Below are 22,133 nucleotides of genomic sequence, written 5' to 3'. Positions count from 1 at the left end.
TTATTCCAACAAGGGTGGTGTTTGAACCTGACTTTCCATTCGTGGTGGTTGGGATATTCTACCTCATCATTTCAGGCTTGGTTTTGACGCAACTATTCGTATAAAGCACGATGTGGACCTAGTGCTAACTTCCTTGTGATATTTTTCCCTTTACGATTCAAACACCCTTTTCAGTAGTTATAATAATCGTTTTCATCTGTATTATATAACTCGAGTGTTAATGTCAATTTTCAGATATGGTGACAACGATACCAAACCTATGTAGTGTGAAAAAATGATGACAATAACTTTAAAGATGTCTTTGATGTCGGTATGATATGATTGTTGATCTTGGGATTTATGGACACTGTGCATAGGTTTTACTGTAGGTTTGTTCATTTACTTGAAGTAAGATTAAACTGTTAGATATATAAGCATGTTTAAGTTCATTGTTGGCCGTTCAACAGACGTAAAACGGCCCTCCCAACATAATATATTATAATATATTTCCATTGTTACTAAAGGCATTTGGGTGTATGGTACCAGAGAGAAATTCACTTGACTATTTCGTGAATTTGTCAATTAGGACATGTTTGCACGGACATTGTGCGTAATGTTGCGGGACCGGTATTCAAATACCCAGGTATCTCGAGGAAAGCGGTAAATAGAAGACAGAAGATATATTAAACATTAAATCCTCTTACCTTTTGTTCATACAACCAACAATCTATCCGATTGCTTAAAACTATCCGATGAAATTAACTGCAATATCATGAATAAATTTCAGTTTAGTGTCCACTCTGTAATAAATCATTGAAAAACTGCATAAAACTATGATATTGGATTTTCTAGCATCATCCTGATTCTCGCAACAACACAAAACATTATACAAATAAAACAAAAGTTTTTCTACAGTTTGAGTCCCGTACAACAAGTTAACGTTACTCGATTAATCCCAAGAAAGTTTTCAGTATTTACTTGAAATCATATACATATATATATATTATCTACCAATTAAGTGGGTGTATATCAGAATCTTAGCGTTCTGACAATATTTCATTGTTTTTCATTCTATGAAAACATGGGATCGATAAGGATATCGTTCAACCTAGGTTTATCGCGAACACACGTACACTGACAGTTCTACGGGGATTACAATGAGCATGGAATTAGCAAATCGACGTATCCGTTCATTGAGATGACAGCCTACACATACTGACACTACGCCGACCCACTCCACCAAAACCAATTGTAATTTCAGAACAACATTACCACCTCTTAATGTTATTTAGCCTACGTACCATATTAAACACCCCCTAATAATTACTGTCAGTTAATCATTTGAAAGTATGTTTATTACGGGACTGTGTGTAGTAATGCCATGAATAGAACGGCGATAAAATCTGACAGAATTAAATCTACACATCTTTTAATAAATCATTATGTAGCAGCATAGTGGTCCCAGGTTGCAATTCGATTAGTCTCAACACGTTCTTATCTGTGTTAGTTTATCAGGTTTCGTTGTCCAATAACGAACCGTTTTCAGCTTAATCTTGTTAAATAAATGCCGTTTAATCCCATCAATTTTATACGCCAGTCACCATTAACATAACCGACACGATTTTCTGGTGGAATATTTGCAAGAAATCAAAGTATTTTCCCGTTACTTGTGCATATTTTGATTTACACACCTTGGGATGTTCTTTCCTTTGATCTCCATGCATGTTATGGAACATATCACCCTCTGATGACGTCGCAACAGGTTTACATCCCTCTGCAAAGAAAAGGGACACCGATTCTTTCTTTTAAGATTTTATTCACTTTTGTGTACAATGTTGTCAAACGACTGAGACGATGAACTGTGCCTGGCCCATGTTAGTTAGTTTCGTGATCTGACAATCAAGAACTTGTCTAAAACTCACAAAGTCTGGGTTGTTTAGTATTATGGAAGGGTATAGCTGCCAATATTAAATGCTCTGCGAAAATGTCGTTTCCATTGATTATATGTAAAAAGTACAATGTACAAAGTCCTAATACCGATAATGATTAAGTCAAAATACCTCTAAGGCAGGAGTTAAATCTAAAACATCAAATGTTAAGTGTTAAATGACAAATGTTTTTTTGGCGTGTCTACATTTTACATTTCTCTCATTCCATTTTACATTTGCGCTCTGCCACATCCCATTTGTCCCTTTTTGGCTCACTAACGTAAGGTATTTATGTGTGCGGCATTGTTGGCACATTCACTGAGGTCTTGTCACTCGAAATTGAAAAGCGTTTATCATTTTTATACGCCCACATTTCCATGTATCGGAAAATAACTTAACGGATTATGGCTCCTGATTGTACGTAAAATCACGATTTTAGCTTGTTGACACTCTAGCGGTCACAATTTTTACGAAACTTGTAATGCATGTTTATAACGCAAAGATCTAGGTTCCTTTCGATATTCGCGCATACTGGACGTTAACTTCCTGAATTATGGCCCCTGATTGTTCGAAAAATCGTGTTTGTTGGTTATGGTCCCTCTAGAGGTAACGATTATTATCCGATTTAAATCGTTCGAATTTCGTGTAAATCGGACCAAAACGCCCCCCGTCCGCAATAGTGTAAACATAGGTATATCAAGGTCGGGGACCCTCTAGAGGTCATAATGTTGATCCGAGTTTGATGAAACTTGAGACTGATGTTTATAACCCAAAGATCCTGGTTCCTCTCGATATTCGTAACTTCTGGAATTTGATTTACGAAAAATCGCGTTTTTAGCTTGTAGTCCCTCTAGAGCAAGCAATTTTATCAGATTTAAAACAACCCCTGTGAGTCTGATGATGATTGAGTTCGAATTTCGTAAAAATCGGACCAAAACTGCCGGACAAAATGGCCACCCCTTGTGATTGTACAAAAAATCTTGCTTTTTAGTTTGTGGAGTTTCTAGAGGTCACGATTTTTTTTAACCGATTTTAAAAACTGTTTTTAAAAATATATTACTATTCCACCAAAATGGCCACTCTTTGCACGCATAATGTGTAAAAGTATGTAATACGAAGGTTGTAGACCCTCTACAGGTCACAGTTTTTATCCGATTTTGATGGAACTTAAAATATATCTTTATATCTCAAAGATCTCGGTTCCTTTCGATATTTGCGCATTTCAGACTATAACTTTCTGAATTATGGCCCCTGAATGCACGAAAATTCGCTTTTGTTATTAGCTTGTTCTCTATCGATCTCTTACAAAATGTGGGCGTATCTTGTCTGGCAACTGCTGGATATCTTATTCGCAATGCGAAATATCTGAGAACATTAAATCCTTGCTAAATATTTCTGCATAAATTCTGCACTTTGACTAGCTTTAAATAATTCTTTTTCAGAATCTACGTTTTCTTTTTTCAACCATATTTTCTACAAACTGGCCTGCGCGGATAATTCGTCGTCCGAATCGTTTGACAACATTGCACAAAATGAATGCCAGTGTGTGAACACGTGGTTACTAAAATGTAATGCATGTGCAACTTACGACTTGTTTTCTTAATTTTGTCAAATCAGTTGCAGGGCCGATATGGGCTATAAACCATTGTCTTATAGGTGAAATCAATTCAGATAGATTTAACATTGATGTAGGTAGGTAAGACAAATATTACCCTAATACCCTCGGTCAATATGTGAAATAACCCACGGTCTTCGTTTATTTCTAATATCAATCCTCGATGAGGACAAGATTTATCTCGTAAAACACCATTGCCATAAATCAAAATTACTATAAACGAGTAAAGACATCTTAATGTCGTGACCTTTTTCTGTAGAATTTTAAAACGTATTAAGTTCAATGACATTACGACTCTGATCTTAAAGTATCTCTGCCTTTGTTTCCGGTTCTTTCGGTAAAGCCCAAGATTTCTCGGAAACCTATTAAACACTTGATTGGTTTCTATGAATAGATGTTTTAAATTATAAATGCACAATACAAATCTATTAACCACGTTGACTCCCAAGTGAGTAAAGACATCAGTATATCCTGTCTTTGCACGATATCCGCCTGTTAGTATAATGGTTCTGGACTTGTAATCTTACTGGGTAGACGAAAACAACCGGGCCAGCAGCACGGCGATTTAAAATAAAAGTACATCGACAGAATGGTGGTTTTGTTGGCCTGCAGATTTAGCGCTATTCCACAATTTAGAGTCTTTAAAACTGTTCTAAATATCAACACCGATGTCCATTACCACCAACGTAGTTCCTTAAAAAGTAAACATTGCTGAAGTTGTCCAGCCACAGTCTGCTACAATATGCATGCGTCGAGCATAGAGCAAGAGACGCTACCGATAACATATATTACCATAATTATTTCAAATAAAAGCGTGATTTTATATCAATACAACAAAACGCAATTTTATTCAAATCAGTAGCATTCTCCATTTGTAAAATGTTGTATTTTGCAGCTAGCCTCGCTAATTCTCACCTATACTGCCTCCGCTTCGATTTTAAACTGGACAAACTAACAATCACTGTGTAACTGGGCATTGCCTGAGAAATTCCAGTATTTTATGACATATTTATATTCGGATATCACACAGACGAAAAAGTCAACCCAGAACGTTAGGGATGCTATTTCTCATTAAGATTTTAGATTTGATAATTGTCGCGTGATGAATTCCCCGCTAAGACGAATCATTAATCTCATTGCAAGGTTTGACTTGTTCGATGAATAGTTTAATTTATTTTTTACTTTAGGAATTGCCCATCTATTGATGAAAAACGAAGGCTATATGCATTAATTTCTAAATAGGCTGTTGTAGATAGAGATATAAGCGTTATGGGTGTTCGACAGTTGCCTTTAATGTTAATTCTCGCCTCTTTGTCAGACTCTTACATTTCCCCAAACCGTCTTTGGGTTGGACTCTTACCACCACAGGTGGAACAACATATGGTAACGTATTGCTTTTAAAAAATGTTGGAAATGAAATGAAATGGAGTTTAACGTCCTACTGTTCTGCTCCGACTTGGCTAATGAAGAGCAGCATATTATGGCAACGTGTGGTTTTTTTTTAAAAAATAGAGATATAAGCGTTATGGGCATTAGACAGTTGCCTTTAATGTTAATTGTCGTTTCCCAAATCGTCTTTATGTTGGACGCTTCCTACCACAGGTGGAAGAACATATGGCAACGTATTGCTTTTAAAAATGTAGGAAATGAAATGAAATGATGGTTAACGTCCTACTATTCTGCTCCGACTTGGCTAATGAAGACGGAAATACGCCATACAGTGTGACATGAGGGAAATTCAGTCGGGACTGTGGCCTACTCTTATAACAAATTCCTCCTACGTGGTTTCCCCTTGTCAGTGATGCAGGACGGAGGGCCTGACAAGGACAGCTGTCTAGTCCTTCGGATGAGACGAAAAACCGAGGTCCGGTGTAAACATTGGAATGCACGTAAAAGATCCCTTGGCAGTTGGAATTCGATATAAGAGTAGGCGATAGTGCCGCTGCCCGGGCAAAATTTCCCTCATAGCACACTGTATGGCGTATGCCCGTCTTCATTAGCCCAGTATAGGAGCAGAACAGTAGGACGTTTAACCCCATTTCATTTCATTTCATTTATAACAAATTCCAAGGGATCTTTTACGTACACGACAATGTGTACACGGGACCTCGTTCTTTCGTCTCATCCGAACGACTAGACAGTGTCCTTGTCAGGCCTTCTGTTCTGCACCACTGAAAAGGGGAAACTACACCGGAAAAATCCTATGAACTTTCTCGGCCAACACCGGGATCGAACACGCGACACCAGGCTAGCCAGCCAGCGTCCTACTCATTAAGTCAGGGTGGCTCTTTAAAAAAATGTAGGATTTTCACCGTGGGAATGTTAAGATACACATAACGTAGGCTTCTAGTAGACATTCTGAGACATGACATTTTAGTAGTCATAACAGATTGTTTTTTTTTTCAACAAACCGCGGGGGAGGGGGGTCGCTTTCTCGAGATTTTCAGTTAATTTGACCTGATTATTTCATTGATAATAATCCGAAATTGGACGTGAAAAGAGTTTTTACAAAATATCCGAAGTAAAATAACACTGATAATTTCAAATTTGCAGTGAAATTGCACATCTTCAAAATTAATGTTAGTATTTCTGGTCTGGTCTTCCCTAAGGGTATGTATAAGTAATCATAAGTAGTAGGATTTCCCCAAATTCTATATATATATTGTTTAAACCTTAATCCAACTGTAAGTTAGACTGATCAATTACCCATAAATCTACGGTATCCGTATTTGTAATATGATTAGGAAATTAGTCCTCCACTTCCCCACGACAGATGCTTGGCGATCCCAACTGCGGTCTTGACCCAGAGGGCTATATCAAGCTGAAAGGGGTTGAGATAAGACTGAAAGATATGTTATTTGTAAATGTTTAAGTTCATAGATTTGTGCTTGTAAACTTTGTTTGGTATAAAAAGTATAATATAACAAGAACGGTGTTGCTCGGAGTCATATTGGAGAAGTTTCATTCTAAGTCAAATATTTAAGTAATAATTTCAACAAACGTGAAGTCCAAGAATTGAGAGCTGCACGAGTATCCACGCCAAACCTAGACGATCAGAGGCAAAAGCAAATGTAGGTGTAGCAGGAATTGGTAAGCTTGTGGTTTAACTTCCATATTCGACATAATCGCAGCATGAACTGTCATTAACCACAGCTTCAGTTGCTTATATCACCTTTAATTGTTATCTTTATTTTTGTCCCATTCTTTACTTTAACTTATGGATCGTAACATGGTGAGAACCGTGAATGCTTCCTCATTCTGCGATGTCTGCCAAGTCGATATCACAAGGCGTATTATTATGTTCATTTATTTACAAGCATTAAAGAAGTGAGGAAATATTCAAGTTTGCTGAATATCCGGAGATTTGCACTGCTAAATTATGTTATATTATACTATTCAAAAAAAGTAGGGGATATTTGATTTTTAAGTGTTATTAAAGTCACCTAATGAAACTGACGAAGAAACAAATGACAAAATGAAATGATTTATTCCAAATGATCGTTAGACTAAGTAAGGCACAGACTGACCATTATAAGGGTAAAATGATACCCGGGGTCAAACAGCAAAGTTACCACAGCATCACAACCAAGTCAGTAACGGGTAAATCCTCCTCTGTTTGCCAAACAAGCATTGATCCGACGTGGCATACTCCTAATGAGACGTCTAAGGTCATTTTGGTCCAGATTGTCCCATTCCTGTTGCAACGCAGCAGCAAGTTCTTGGACATTGGCAGGACGTTGTTGACGTTGACGTAACCTCTGTCCAAGCATGTCCCAGACATGCTCGATGGGGGAGAGGTCGGGACTCAGTGCTGGCCAAGGTAATGTGGTGATGTTCTGTTGTTGAAGGTAACCTGTAACGATCCTGGCCCTGTGACATCTTGCGTTGTCATCCTGGAAGATGAAACGGCGGCCATGACGTCGTGCGAACGGCACAACATGGACTGCCAAGATGTTGTCCCGGTAGTACTGGCCTGTAACACGCCCTGCAACAACATGTAAAGCCGTTCTTCCAGCAACAGTGATGCCTCCCCACACCATAACAGAACCACCCCCAAATCGATCATGTCTGATGACGTTAACGTCTTGGAAGCGCTCGTTTCGACGACGCCACACCCTCCTACGTCTGTCCAAAAAATCAACAGTGAACCTTGACTCATCTGAAAACATCACATTGCTCCAGCGTCGATTATCCCAGTGTTGACGATCCCTACACCAACGACGTCTTGCCTGAATGTGATGATCTCTCAAACAAGGGATCACGCGAGGACGTCGGGCGCGAAGGTGACCCCTATGCAGTCGATTCCGAATCGCCTGGCCACTCACTCTCACACCAGTGTCTGTTTGAAGACGAGCGCTGATCTGATTTGCTGTGATGACACGATTTCTCAAGGCCAAGGTACGGATAAATCGATCCTGGGCTTGAGTTGTCGCCCTTGGTCGACCTGAGCGTGGTCTGTCCTGTACAGATTGTGTATCACGGTATCTGGACCATAGCCTGCTTATGACAGACTGAGAAACATTCATCGTCCGCGCCACAACCGCCTGTGTTGTGCCGATCTGTAGCATGCCAAGGGCACGTAACCTTTCATTTTGGGTAAGCCGACGCATATCAAAATTTGTTTTCTGGTCACTAAAACAATTAAACTGATGTTTCCACCCTGGAATTCAATGCCACAATGACTGTAACATTCAAAGTCAGAGTCGTGCAAATCTTGGGTTGGACCCCCATGATGATCCCAAGCATCACCTGCATTCCATGCGGTAGCTATTGGTGCGTTTGGGCGTCACATGTAACTGGAAATGTTTCTTCTGTTAGGTTCTATAGTGACTTTTTTCGTAGTCATTTGCATATTTTAGTATTATGCCCCCAAAATCAAATATCCCCTACTTTTTTTGAATAGTATATTATACACGAACTGGAAGTAGCATACTTAATATAGTAAACATTTATCAATCCGATATTTTAATGTTAAAATTCTCATAATGTATTTACGAGAACCCCGAAATCAACACCTTTTTCAATTCTACATTGAAAATTCTACAAAAATCGCCATCTAAGTAGAATTGGAGTAATCTAGACTGATTTTCGCCATGACAGCCACAATGAGAGGCTGCATACAGAATTTAATTAGATGTACATTGTGAACAATCGTATACTGAAGGTTGACAATAGTATTTCAATTACAAGGACACTCATTTGTGAAATTTTCAAGATTGGTTCTCATTTCTCCAACGTTTTTAGTAATTCGTTAATATTTTGATGAGCGTTTTCATTATTACCCTTTCTTTGTCCCTAACAGTTATTACTATTTTCTTCTCGCTATTTATAATTACATCTAGAATGGTTATTTTCATTTAAAAAGTTGAAGACGTGTTTTCATTTTAAGCTTTAATCATGCTATTTCCAGTTGGATTGTAAGAATGGTTCTATAATCTAGTTACCATAATGTGAAGAAATACCTTATGTGATAACAAGATTTGATCTTGAGAAATGATAATTTGGTGAAAAGCAAACCATGGTTATAAAGGCGGTCAATGATATTTAGACTTAAACGTATACAGTACATCAACACGATTGTGGAATAAAACTGCTCTTTTCGAACAACACAAGATTATGGATTTACTACTATTTTGAGCTTTATTTCATGCAACTTTGCAATACTAATTATATGTCTCTTTATTAAGCGGAACCCCGATGTTTGCCTAGACAAATCATCGGGATTTTTCATCTTAGTTTGATCAAGCAATAAAAAACAAAAACGGTTTACAAACATAAATATTACAAGCATGGGTTATTTAATTTTTATTCCAGTATAGCATGATTTAATAACTAAAACTACTTAGTCTTGTCTTTCAATATGAAGTCGAGTTTTACCGTGACATCGGCCCAAGGCGATATATATAATGTCATTCCAAGGGTGAATCAGTCGCGTCTTCATATTTCCGACAAGTTACTAGATTGGTATTTTTAACAAAAAACACATGGCGAACAAAATCACATTTCTATCTTAATAACTATTATGTAAGACAGTGGTGAGGCACTAATTTAAGACACTTTTCCACAGGATTTTCCTTATCCCGGAACAGGTTTTACGCCCATTCAATTCCTGTACGACAACACATACATCTTGACGTGTGACCTGAAAGACAAATCAGCTTAACGCGATATGCCTTAGAGAATAACCCCAACAAGATTTAAAAAAAAAAAATCATGCTTAAATCTGCGGTGACTTCCGTCGAAAAATGTAAATGGGTGGGGGATATTTTAACTTTCCTTAGGGTAAACGTACCGTTTGTTTGAAAAAGTCAGTGCAAGTAGTAACCTTAGTGCTCATCTAACACAATTGAAGCAACGCTAAAATTGGTGGATAGTAAGAACTAACCAAATTTTAATTGAAAAAAAAGAAAGAAAAAAATGTACATTTATGAAACATGAAATTGTAAGAAAGTAAAATTTGTTTCTAATGCAACTGATTTGTTATACCAGTACCTGAAAATAGATATAAAATAGTACAACACGGCTTTTAAGATTTCATCCTACGAAATATTCAATTAAATCCAATTTAATTCTTAATAAATAAATAAAAAAATAAATAAATAAAATAAATAGATATTGGTTATTTATATAAAATCATAACAATATATGATATTATATAATAATGAATAAATAAATAAATAAATAAATATTGGTTATTTATATAAAATAATAACAATACATGGTATTATATAATAATAAATAAATAAATATATATATTTTTATATATAAAAAATAATAACAATATATGGTACCGGTATTATATAATTATATTTGGAAAGTTTCAAACAACAATTGTTTTTTGCTAGCTGTTTCTTTTTGTTTATCAACTAGTTGAGGTAATAATTTTTTATATGACAGATAGTCTGGTCACTGAACGCATGGGGCCTCTGCTTCAGAGTCTATCGTAAACAGCGTGCACAGAAAAAATAAATAAAATGAAATAAACTAAACAAACCAGTGCAAAGGATTAGTTTTCATACCCACCTAATCTGATGCTACTAATGTCTACTTACTAGTGACAAACATATTATTTTTACAATTTAAAAATACACTCTACTCGCAATATCGCATGACATTGTCATATATCAGTGATAATAAATTGGCCTAACATTTCACTTTAGTTTCTATGTGAATTATTCTTTAAAATACAAATTCTGCTTTTAAAAACGTGCGTTCATCTTGTTTTATTTATGCCGTTTCTTCGGGTCGGTTTCGGTCCATTTTCTACAGATCGAATAATATCGGCTAAAATTTTACCATTAATATATTATAAACATGGGTAGTTTTATTTTCTTAGTCATGTTGTAACCGATCTATGTAAAAAAAAAAGACAGAATAAGCACATTTTACGGAATGAAAACAAATAGCTACAGCGCTCGCCATAGGCTTCCATGATGGATATTGAACTTCCGGTTTATCGCCATGTACCGTTATTTGCTGAATTTTTACTTAATTCTCAATTTAACGCATGATTACGTCCATGACAATTCGGTTTTTATTTTTTTATGAATAGAATATTCTCTAAAGTGTCATAAAATCGTAAAATTATGGTGGAATATTCTTACGTAAAGAAATTGAAAATATTTGAACTTTTTAAAATTCTAGAAAAAATCGTTCCACTCACCTGATACGGGTCCAATTGTCATATTCCACAGGCCCAACATTCTCCCGAACATCTCCCGCCAAGTTACACCACCCGCCAACAAAAGTAAAGGTACGGTCAAACGTAATTCGATACCTACTTTTCCGCTTAAAATCATAACCAGTTTCTGGACCAAATATTAAGCCAAACAGAGTTAACTGCCCTTGAGCTTGGTACACGCTATTTAGAGTCTGGGCTGTCGGGAGAAAACAAAGCTTTAATTAGGTTAAATCAACTATCATGATTGTCTCTCAGATAATTGAAACAGTTTGAATATAAGCTAAGGCGTGATAATTTCAGACATTGTGAAATCTTTTCCTAAGGGATTACTGGAAAGCAATGAAAAATTGCATTCCCACTTCACAAAAAACATCAAACTCCCACCTTAATTATTAATAAGCTATTGCGTGAGAATTTGGACAAGGCTGGCACATATCAGACATTGTCAAATCTTTACCATAGGGATTACTTGAAATCGATGAAAAATTTCATTCCCACTTCCTAAAAACGTTAACATAAAACCATAAGTATTTTAATAAGTATTTTAATATTTAATAAAATACTTATGGTTTTATGTTAACGAATCTAAATCTAAAGCCAATCTTTTGAACCAATATTTTACATCTATTTCGACAATACAGGATATGAAAGTGTTACCCGAATTCTCAACACGCTGTACAACAATATGCCCTCCGTATTCCTTTACTATCACTGATGTCACAAATGTATTTAATTCAATAAACGAATTCAAAGCCAGCGGACCCGAACCAGTTAAAAATAAAGTATTAAAATCTGTAAAACATAGTATCTGTAAAACATAGGTCAGGCATAGGATCACGTGGCTAAGTGGGTAAGACGCTGGCTCGCTAGCCTGGAGGTCGGGTGTTCGATCCCTGCATTGGCCGAGAAAGTTCATCCAGATTTTCCGGCGTGGTTCCCCCTTGTCAGTGATGCAGGACAGGGCCTGACAAGGACAGCTGTCTAGTCCTTCGGATGAGACGAAAAACCGAGGTCCCGTGTATACATTGCAATGCACACAAAAGATCCCTGGCAGTTGGAATTCGATATAAGAGTATATATCGTATGCCCGTCGTCATAAGCCCAGCATAGGAGCAGAACAGTAGGACGTTAAACCCCATTTCATTTCATTTCAGAAATTTAAAGACAAAATTGTTTATATATCCTATTAGTGTATCACTATCTAAATGTAATAATACTCAAAGAAATTCTTATAGGTATAATATATGTACAATGACCACACACAAGCTATAAACAATAATTTTAAACCATTCTCAGGGCCCGAAGTGCTAAAACTCTTGATGGAATCTAAGCCAACCTGGTGTTTGCTGGATCCTTTTCCTACACAGATTTTATTACAATGTACTGACACCCTTCTTCCTGTGATAATTAAAGTAATCAATTCAAGCTTCCGATCTGGTATTGTTCCTGACTCCTTTAAAGTTGCAGTCATAAAAGCTTTGATAAAGAAGCCTTCAGAAACTATCGATGCGTCTCAAATTTGCCATTCCCTTCGAAGGTACTTAAAAAAGCAGTTAAAAAGAGACTGTTGGAATATCTTCACGAAAACGATCTGCTACATATTCAAATCCGCTTGTCTTCAATAACATGAAATTGAAACTGCATTAAATTGAGGTTCATACCATCTAAATCTGATGTCGGATGATGGCAATCTTGGACTGTTAGTTCTCTACCTTTCGACTGCTTTTGACGCTATCGACTATCAAATTCTTCTAGACATCTTTGGGTTGTGTGTTATTGTGGTTTGTCTTGGTACTCCACCGTTTATTAAAGTTTTCGAGTCTTCCTCAAAGGAGGTTTTGTCACCATGTGGTGTTCCCCTGGGAAGCATGCTTGGGTCAATTCTGTTTATATTGTACAAGTCAGCATTCAGGAATCTTATCAACACCCACGCTGATGTAAACCATCACCTCTATGCAGATGGTCCTATCAGCTCAGCAGCGTGATATTACCAATATGGAATGTTGCATTCTAGACATTAGTTCAGCTCTGAACATAGGTCTCATTACACTCGGCCTGTACGTTCAGGGTCTGTCCTATTGAATCCTTGGCGAAACTGAAATCGCTTCCCATTCAATTTTACTGGGCAACTTTTTACTGCTAAACGGTCGCGTGTCAGTCCCTGTGAACGCCTGAACAATATAAATGAACATCTTAGTGAGAAAATAAGACCTTGCTTACCTTGCTAGAACCAGTATTGAATCCAGACATATTAAAACGTTATATTTAAATTTAAATAGTGTGTAGCAAGCCCATAGAGCATACTTTAAGTGTGGAATTGGTGCTATCCTATGTTCATATTATTCTTATTATTAATGCTAGAAATAAGGTGGGGTGAGGATTATCTGGACCTATCTCCACTTTTGGTCAAAATGATATTCCACTACAAAATTAATTTCAATGTTAAGATCTATGCCCTGGTGTAACTTTTCACTAACAGTATGATGCTGGGGGAAACATCGAATCAATGCATAGAACTTGGTATAAAGTTTCTGTCCATTTCACTCCCGTTTTCATTAGTCCAGTCGGAGCAGAACAGTGGGACGTAAAACCCTTTTTCAGTTCATTTTCAAAGGTTTCTGTGTCCAGTTTGCCCAATCCAAGAGCTGGATCTATGGCCACGTGATCCGATGAAAAGCAGTCCACAGTAAACAGTAGTATCTCAAAACAAAAATTATAATTAATAGATCCGGAAGAAAGTTATTTGCAGATATTACTAGGTGAACATTGTTGTTGTTTTTAAAACTATAATTTTGGACATATAACTTTGTGGTTGATAATTCCTTGAAATAAAGGAACTTTTGAAAACTCCAAAGGTCTATCTCCATTTCATGTTTCCCAGATCCTCTACATCATGCATTAACCATTAGTTGTGTATAGTATGTTAGCTTTCTATGCTAAAAACTTCCTTAAACGTAAATATTTGAAAACATTGTTGGAATAGGTACATGTAGTTATGAGAGGCCAAATTTCAAATCCCGTTTTTTTGTCAAATATTGAGATAGTTCCGGTTATACTTCGCAGCCCACAATTATTAGAACGACATAATTGTCTAGCTCGTTTATGGAGAGTGTGATCATGTGTAGTAAAACTGGTGGAGTGGAGGGAACCCGTCACCTATATTATTTTCTACGGCAAACATCTCTAGATATTTTATCCCGCACCGAACGAAGTTAGGGAGGGATATTGAAATGGGGTCTGTCCGTCAGTCCCGATTTGGTTTCCGTAGCGTATATAATAAACCGTTCAAGATATATTTCTGAAAATTTGTACACACATCACCCTATCACAGTAGTTGTGCCGTTTGCTATTTAGGAATTTCTTGGATTTATATTTTTGTCAATTGACGTGGTTTCGATTCCCCGGGGTCAAAATATGTGGAAATCCCATTGTTGATTAAGAGTAGTCGGGTCTGCTTCAGACCCAATACTAATGCTTTCATCAACCATTTAAACTCTCTGGTCAACCACTGCTCACGGCGGAAGCAGCGTGGCAGGCATGACGAAAAAGGTCTGTCTTAGCTCGCTGTGGACGCAGCGCCGCGGACGTGTCCGATTTCGGTCATCAATCTCGAAAATTGAGCCAAGAAGGTCAAACCTATTAAAGCACACAGCGAATTTATTTCACAAAATAACTCAAATGATGAGACACGGATGGATCCCGATATGCAGTAAAAGATTTGATAATCAACTGCCCACTGTCATTCCGAAAATAACGGGTATTGGAGGCCGATAATAATGAGCCAATTAAGATCCCTAGCCTAAGTTCAATAATGAGCGTAGATAACGATTTCAATGGCAGAAAATTTAGGACAGATTAAAACTTGGTGTAAAGTTCCACAATGAGCCGATGGCGTGCTAGGGCCCCCAATTGAGGGTAGGCAGAGCAAAGTTAGGGCAGGATCGGGATAATATGTGTTCTGTAGCACATGGTAGAATCGATATGACTTCTATATGATCGATCCATGACATACCATACATTGACACTTGGTTAAGTGATTATGATTAAGTCCTAAAGATCTGAACATGAACATAGTAAGCTGCAATCAACGACCTGTGAGTAAATAAAAACAAGTATCAACAGGGACTGGTGTACCAGGGAGAGGTAGGCGGGTAGAATTGGAAGTAGACGATCAAGATACACTTAAAGCCAGGCCAAAAAAGTTACTGGTGTCAGATAAAGTGTCAATAGAGTTCGTGGTGTATGGCCCTTGAGTAATGCCAACCGGCAAACATATGTTGCGATGTTTCTATATTCATTTAGATAGACAAATAAAACTGAGACAAATTAACTGATTCTTAATATTGTTGAAATATTAATCCGGCTGTGAAATCTATTCTGGAAGTCATCCGTGGAAATCAGGGTCTGATTGAGCTTGTATGGGGGGGGGGGGCTTACAACATCATGAAAACAGACATTCTGTACGTACATTGAGTGCGATTGCTTTTATAATAATTATTGACTTACTTCCTTTGATCAACCACACCTCAGGTAGAGTTGTACTGCTGTAGTAGTAACGTGTTGATGGTTTGGTAGCTGAAGTAAAAATGTCTTGCCGAGTCTCAATTACGTCACCTTTAATCACGTGACATATTAAAACCCTTCTGGTACAAGTACATTCCTCCCCATTGTTAGCACATGGTCGGGGGCAACGGTTTGAAGCGAGCAGACCTCTTCGTAGATGTTTAATGTTGCTAGCCAAGTAGATCTTCGCACCAGATGCGGATTGGCTGCTCTTTGTAACACGAAGTGTTCTTCCAAGTTGAAAGGTTCTGTCGACTGCATTGCGGAGGGATGCAGCCAACGTTCCTCCACAAATACCAATAGTTCCTGTAGGTTGGCTAAATGCAGCTGGTCTTTAATGAACTCCGGAAGACCAATCATCAATTGGATCCACAATAAGAGATTGTTGTCTGTAAATCCTGCGCCACCAAAATGGCCTGAATATCTTGCTCTAATAAGGCATAAAGACGCTTCCTGAGCTTTGCACTGCCAACAAGCTATCTGAGGACAGCTTTGCCTAGTTCTGCTTTCTTCACCCCATTCAAAATGGAAGTAGATACCAATGATACCATGGCAGCGGTCTAAACTAGCCTTTGACAAAGGTAGGCGGGCAACATGAAGAATATTGTCATCATAAATTGGACGTTCTGATCTTACGACGAGTAAAATTAGTAACTGAAATAAAGCACTCATCTATATCAAATAGTAATTGTAATTTTTGGCATCTATGACCACCCATACAGTATTACTAAAACGGTCGTTAATGGCAACTAATCACGTGATCTACTATATGCTTAGTAAAATGATGCTTATTAACTCTTCTTTCTTCGTATATCTACAAATGAAACTGAATAGTCGCGTGAAGGACCTTCAGAAATCTGACCTAGTTTTCAAGCGTGAAATTTCCAACACATCTGGATTAACCCGACCTGATTGAAATTGCTGAATCAACACTTTCTTCAGTCCATTAACCTACATCCAATCGTAGTCGAGTGAATTTTTGGCGACGCCAATGTAATAATTAATGACTTACTTCCTTTGATCAACCACACCTCACGTAGAGTTGTGCTGTCTTTATAGTGTCCTTCCGGGTCTCAAGTACGTCACTATTAATCACGTGACGCATATTAAAACCGTTCTGGTTGGAACAAGGGAAGGACAGCAGAAAAGGGAGTCGCAGTGTTTTCATTTGAGTGGGTTTTCCCTTGAATATTTAAAATAACTGCCGAAATTCGTGGGCACATAGCCATCCCACCCACCCCGTAGGAAGTTTCATTTGTTTTTGTTTCGCATTTATGAGGTCGATTGACTGCCTGCTCAGCACGCCCCTGCAATGAGATTGTTTGCTTAGGTTTCACAGAGTAATGAACAATTTCAATGATAGGTGCTGATTGGTTAAGACGCTGGCTCGCTAGCCTGGAGGTCGGGTGTTCGATCCCTGCATTGGCGGAGAAAGTTCATCTGGATTTTCCGACGTGGTTTCCCCTTGTCAGTGGTGCAGAACGGAGGGCCTGACAAGGACAGCTGTCTAGTCCTTCGGATGAGACGAAAAACCGAGGTCCCGTGTATACATTGGAATGCACGTAAAAGATCCCTTGGCAGTTGGAATTCGATATAAGAGTAGGCGATAGTGCCGCTGCCCGGGCAAAATTTCTCTCATAGCATACTGTATGGCGTATGCCCGTCTTCATTAGCCCAGTATAGGAACAGAACAGTAGGACGTTAAACCCCATTTCATTTTATATATATGGCAGCCATGGTGCCTAAGTGGGTAGGACGCGTGTTCGATACCTGCGATGGCCGAGAAAGATCATCGGGATTTTCCGATGTGGTTTCCCCTTGTCAGTAGTGTTGGACGGGACGAAAAACCGAGGTCCCGTGTATAAATTGGCAGTTGGAATTCGATATAAGATTAAGCCATAGTGCCTCTGCCTGGGCAAAATTTCCCACATAGCACACTGTATGGCGTATGTCCATCTTCATTAGCCCAGTATAGGAGCAGAACAGTAGGACGTTAATCCCCATTTCATTTCATTTTTTATAAATATGTTAGATGTGCAAGTAATTAATGAGTGTCGTCTATTTAGGGACACAAGCCTCAATGTTGATTAATGTCCAGTCGTCTATTGTCCTGCCTTGGCATTTGCCAAAAAATAGGTAACACCGGTAACCGATTATATCTGTTATAATGGACCGTCTGCTGGTCTTTCCTACAGACCGGGTAAAAGACAACTATCCGCAAAAATGAATTTTGGCACCACGGACCGTCTAGATCTTGATACAGGCTCCTCCACTTCAATAGCGTTACAACATTGTGCAATAGTGAAAGTTGCGACATTCCACATGGTATTTCGCGCCGAGCTTGAAATCACGACCATAATTTTTCAGCTTAGCCTTATTAAAGCCCCCAATACCAGTTATTTTCGAAATAACGGTTGGGAAATCATTATCAAATGGTTCACTGCACATATGACAAACACGCAATACTGTATCCGTCGGTGTCTCAGCATTTGAATCATTTTGTGAATGAAATTTTCCACGCATTTCAATAGGCATGATCATCTTCCGCAGTGACCTGAGAGTGACCCCGGTCGATATACCCATACGCCGCTACCGCAGTGAGCAGGGAGACACTCTAAATGAAATTTAGCTGATACTGGATGAATGTCATTGTATTAGGTGTCAAGGCAGAAGTATCATTATCTGCAATTCCTAATCGGGAATCTAAATCTCTAATTGGAATTTCTCCTATATTGACACAGGGGAATCGCGTAATCACTAAAATGTGTACAAAATGGATTTAGCTACCTAGAAAATGTATATTGTGACACCAGACTTGATCTTTATGTACAATTCGAATTTTCCCGCCAAAACTGACCGCCATCTTGAGTAACCCCCAAACGTATATTTGATGCCAAACTCAATCATATTATGATAACTGGGTGGAAATTAGAATTTACTAGCCAAAATCGGCGGCTATTTTGGATTTTGACCAGATTGACCCATTTGAGGACGGATTTCGGACTGGGACATTTTTGGGGATAATATAGGTCTAGACCGACCATAAACCGTAGTCGGCATTTCTATTGCAGCAACTGTCGACACATTTGTTATCCAACCATCTGCAACCTGGATTATGGCCGCTTATTGTATTTTTTTAAGGGTGTTCTCTGTCAATCTCTTGCAAAATGTGGTCGCATCTTGCATGGCAACCGCTTGTTAACTTAGGGTGCTATAGTTGCCTACACTTATTGTTTTGTTTTTCCCAAGATGGAGTTCGTGAACAAATTGTGCGTCTTTATACTTGTGTTATTATCTAGATGATTAGATTGCATCAGGTGGTTCTTGCTTCATCACATATTTAATGATAAACAAAATGTCACGTAAGATATTAAAGGTGGGAAACTATAAGAAGAGCTTACACTTTAATATTTAATATAACTAGCATGAGTTTTAAATAATTAATCACCATTATTAGTGAGTGTAGGTGGAAAGTAGGCTGAACTCCAACATATCGTCATGTTAAAGAAATTATTTATTGCCTAAGACATTGTTAATACTTTTTACATAAGACACCAAAATGTACAAACATTGGAAGCCTCAGTTGCATACGCCATACAGTGTGCTATAAGGGCAGCGGCACTACGAGTTTTTTGTTCTATCCGAAAGACTAGACACGTCATTGTCGGGCCACTCGTCCTAAACCACTGACAAGGCGAAACCACACCGGATAAACCCGAGGAACTTTCTTGGACATGGTCATCGAGTCAGTGTCTTGCTCACTGGGCCACTGCGTCTCCCTTTCCTTATGGAGGTGGGCGAATGGTTTAAATTATTAAGTCAGTCATTGAGTCAAGTGGCGAGGTTTTGATTCCCCACTTGTACGTGACAAGCAGTAGGGTCGCGTATCCAACTTTGTGTGTTTTCTCCGGGTCTTCCCACTGTTTAGGACCCTACACGCAAGCAAATTATTGAATTACAATTAAACCATATGTTAGTCTCGAAACGACCGTGTTTGTGAAGAGTGGACGTTAACCCCATTTCTCTCTCTCCCGTTTTTTAGCGGTTTTATTGATATTGTTTTTAAAGCAAGCTCAGATGACTTATTGGTGGTGGGCGTATTACGTGGCCCTGTAGGTCCCAAACTATGTTAATATTTCGGGTTTATTTAATCAGTGATATGTGTATGAATAAAAATTACATTGAAATGTAAATGCGATGACTTCAGGGATTTGCTTAATATGTCTGAATGAATAAAAATTACCATATGTTATCAAGGATTGCATATTACACTATTTTGCCTATACCGTTTTTTTAGGACTTCGAATTTTGTCTAATGGTTTCGATTGTTCGTACTTGGTTTTATTTTATTGATCAATACGCGTGTATGCAATTGTAAACTAGATCATACAATTTAGTTCATATTTAATTTTGTTGGACTTGTTTGACCCTATCGAATAAAACTAAAAAAAAAAAATACTATTCTTCTTTAACAATTTATTGAATTTCAGTTACAAATCTAATGTTAGCACATTAATGTTCTTGTTGTCGCCCTGGGGAGCAATATCTTTGTGCGATTTTTTAAAATTCAATCCTTGACACGCCACAACAATCTCTAAATACCATATCAGCTATTCCATTTCATCGTAACGCAGTGCCGTCGGTGTATTTTAAGACTTAAGTCCAGTTATAAATAGACATTTTCTTGATAAAGACGAGATTACAACCGTCTAAACTTTCCATGTTGTTATTCCGTAGTTTTAGTGTACGAAATGGATATAGCTGATTAAATACAGCACTGCAGTTTAATTAGTAATGTCATATTTTCGACAGTAGACAGTATAATTATGGATATCAGAATTTAAAATCATGGCCGTACCCAATATCTCATTGTCACAACTGCAAATTTAAATATTGCGATAATCCTGACTTGTTGTTGCCATTCGATGTTTTGATTATTGTGCAGGGAGGGATCATTTATTGTGTGCATGGCTGTTTTATGTGAGAATAAAAGCTGCTGCTGACCATCTTTGTGACTAGATCTATTTCTTAATCAAATCAATGTAGCATTGGTTTATTGAACAACCGAGGTTGGCAATTCGCTGCACAAAGTTTTTTTATACCCCCTTTCTGGCCCTAAATATTCTGTCGGGGTTTGTGAAATATCCGTTGCCAGTACTTTGATTCCCAGTTATTAGATGTATCTAGGTTTATGGGGCCGGGTGGGGTGTTCATTGTACCTTATCTCGAGTCCGGAGGTTCAATGCTTTTTTAGTACCGTCGCTTCGGCCACCGATGTTAAAGGAGCTAAACCTTTTAAGTCAATTTTATTCATAATATTTGAAATTAAAAACATGAATTAGAATTTAATATTGGTTCATTGCAATCAATTTTGATCTCACCTTGAACATATGTGATCCTAATATTTAAGACACAATGACCATACACTACGTCGATCGTGTACTCTATGGTTTCGGAAGAAATTAAAAATTGCTGATTCAAAAACGATAATATAATAACAAAAAAGTGAAGAATGGATTAAGCAGGCGCAAACGACTGACGTACATTTTGGACTGTTAACGTATTTCGCCGAACAATAAAAGGTTTTTAAAAAATTGAATTTAAATCACATTACATGTATATACATTCATATTACATTAATGTGTGCTTTTAGAACGACTTTCGTCTATTTTAAAGTCCCAAAGAATAGCGCTATACAACATTTAAATATGTGCTAACTTGTGCTAATAGGAGTTAAAAACCTCTGTCTGGCTAAATCAGGTAGTGGGAAAGGTGAGAATTGAACAGTCCATAGAATATGTTTTTAGTTGGCAGCTTTTTGTTGTTTTTGTTGAAATGTAATTAACGGATATGAGCGCGTTGAATAATATACATTAGTTTATAGTATTCTTGATTAATCGTTGATTAACAAGTATTTAATGTGTTTGCCTGCAATCTTGATATTATAGAACTATTTGAAGCGGTCGACTGTTTGTATAGACAATAATATATAGGTTGGATGCATTAAGACGATCACAATGCATAAGATTGAAGTGTTTATGTGTAGGTGCACAGGAATCTGACCTTCTATCCGTATATATATGCATACACCATGTCGTACCAGACAATATATAATAAAAAAGAACAGGAATGCAATGCCTGTTGAAAACTCGATCTTACCTGCTCTCGCTTCGGCTCGTTTTTTTTTCAACAATTCGTAATGTCAGGCAACCAAACTTCTGTCAATTCACTCAGATATGTTTTTTCTTCAATCTAGTCGTTTTGATTTGCATAAATACTCCCACAAAACGATATCATCGCCACTTGTTTCCAATATTTACATCGTTTTCGCCCATTTTCATTTTGTCACGACCGCCATGCGCTGACG

This window comes from Patella vulgata, chromosome 5, assembly GCF_932274485.2.
Source record: "Patella vulgata chromosome 5, xgPatVulg1.2, whole genome shotgun sequence".
In the NCBI taxonomy this organism is placed as follows: Eukaryota; Metazoa; Mollusca; class Gastropoda; family Patellidae; genus Patella; species Patella vulgata.
The sequence above is the reverse complement of the archived record's forward strand: the minus strand, read 5'-3'. Positions refer to the sequence as shown.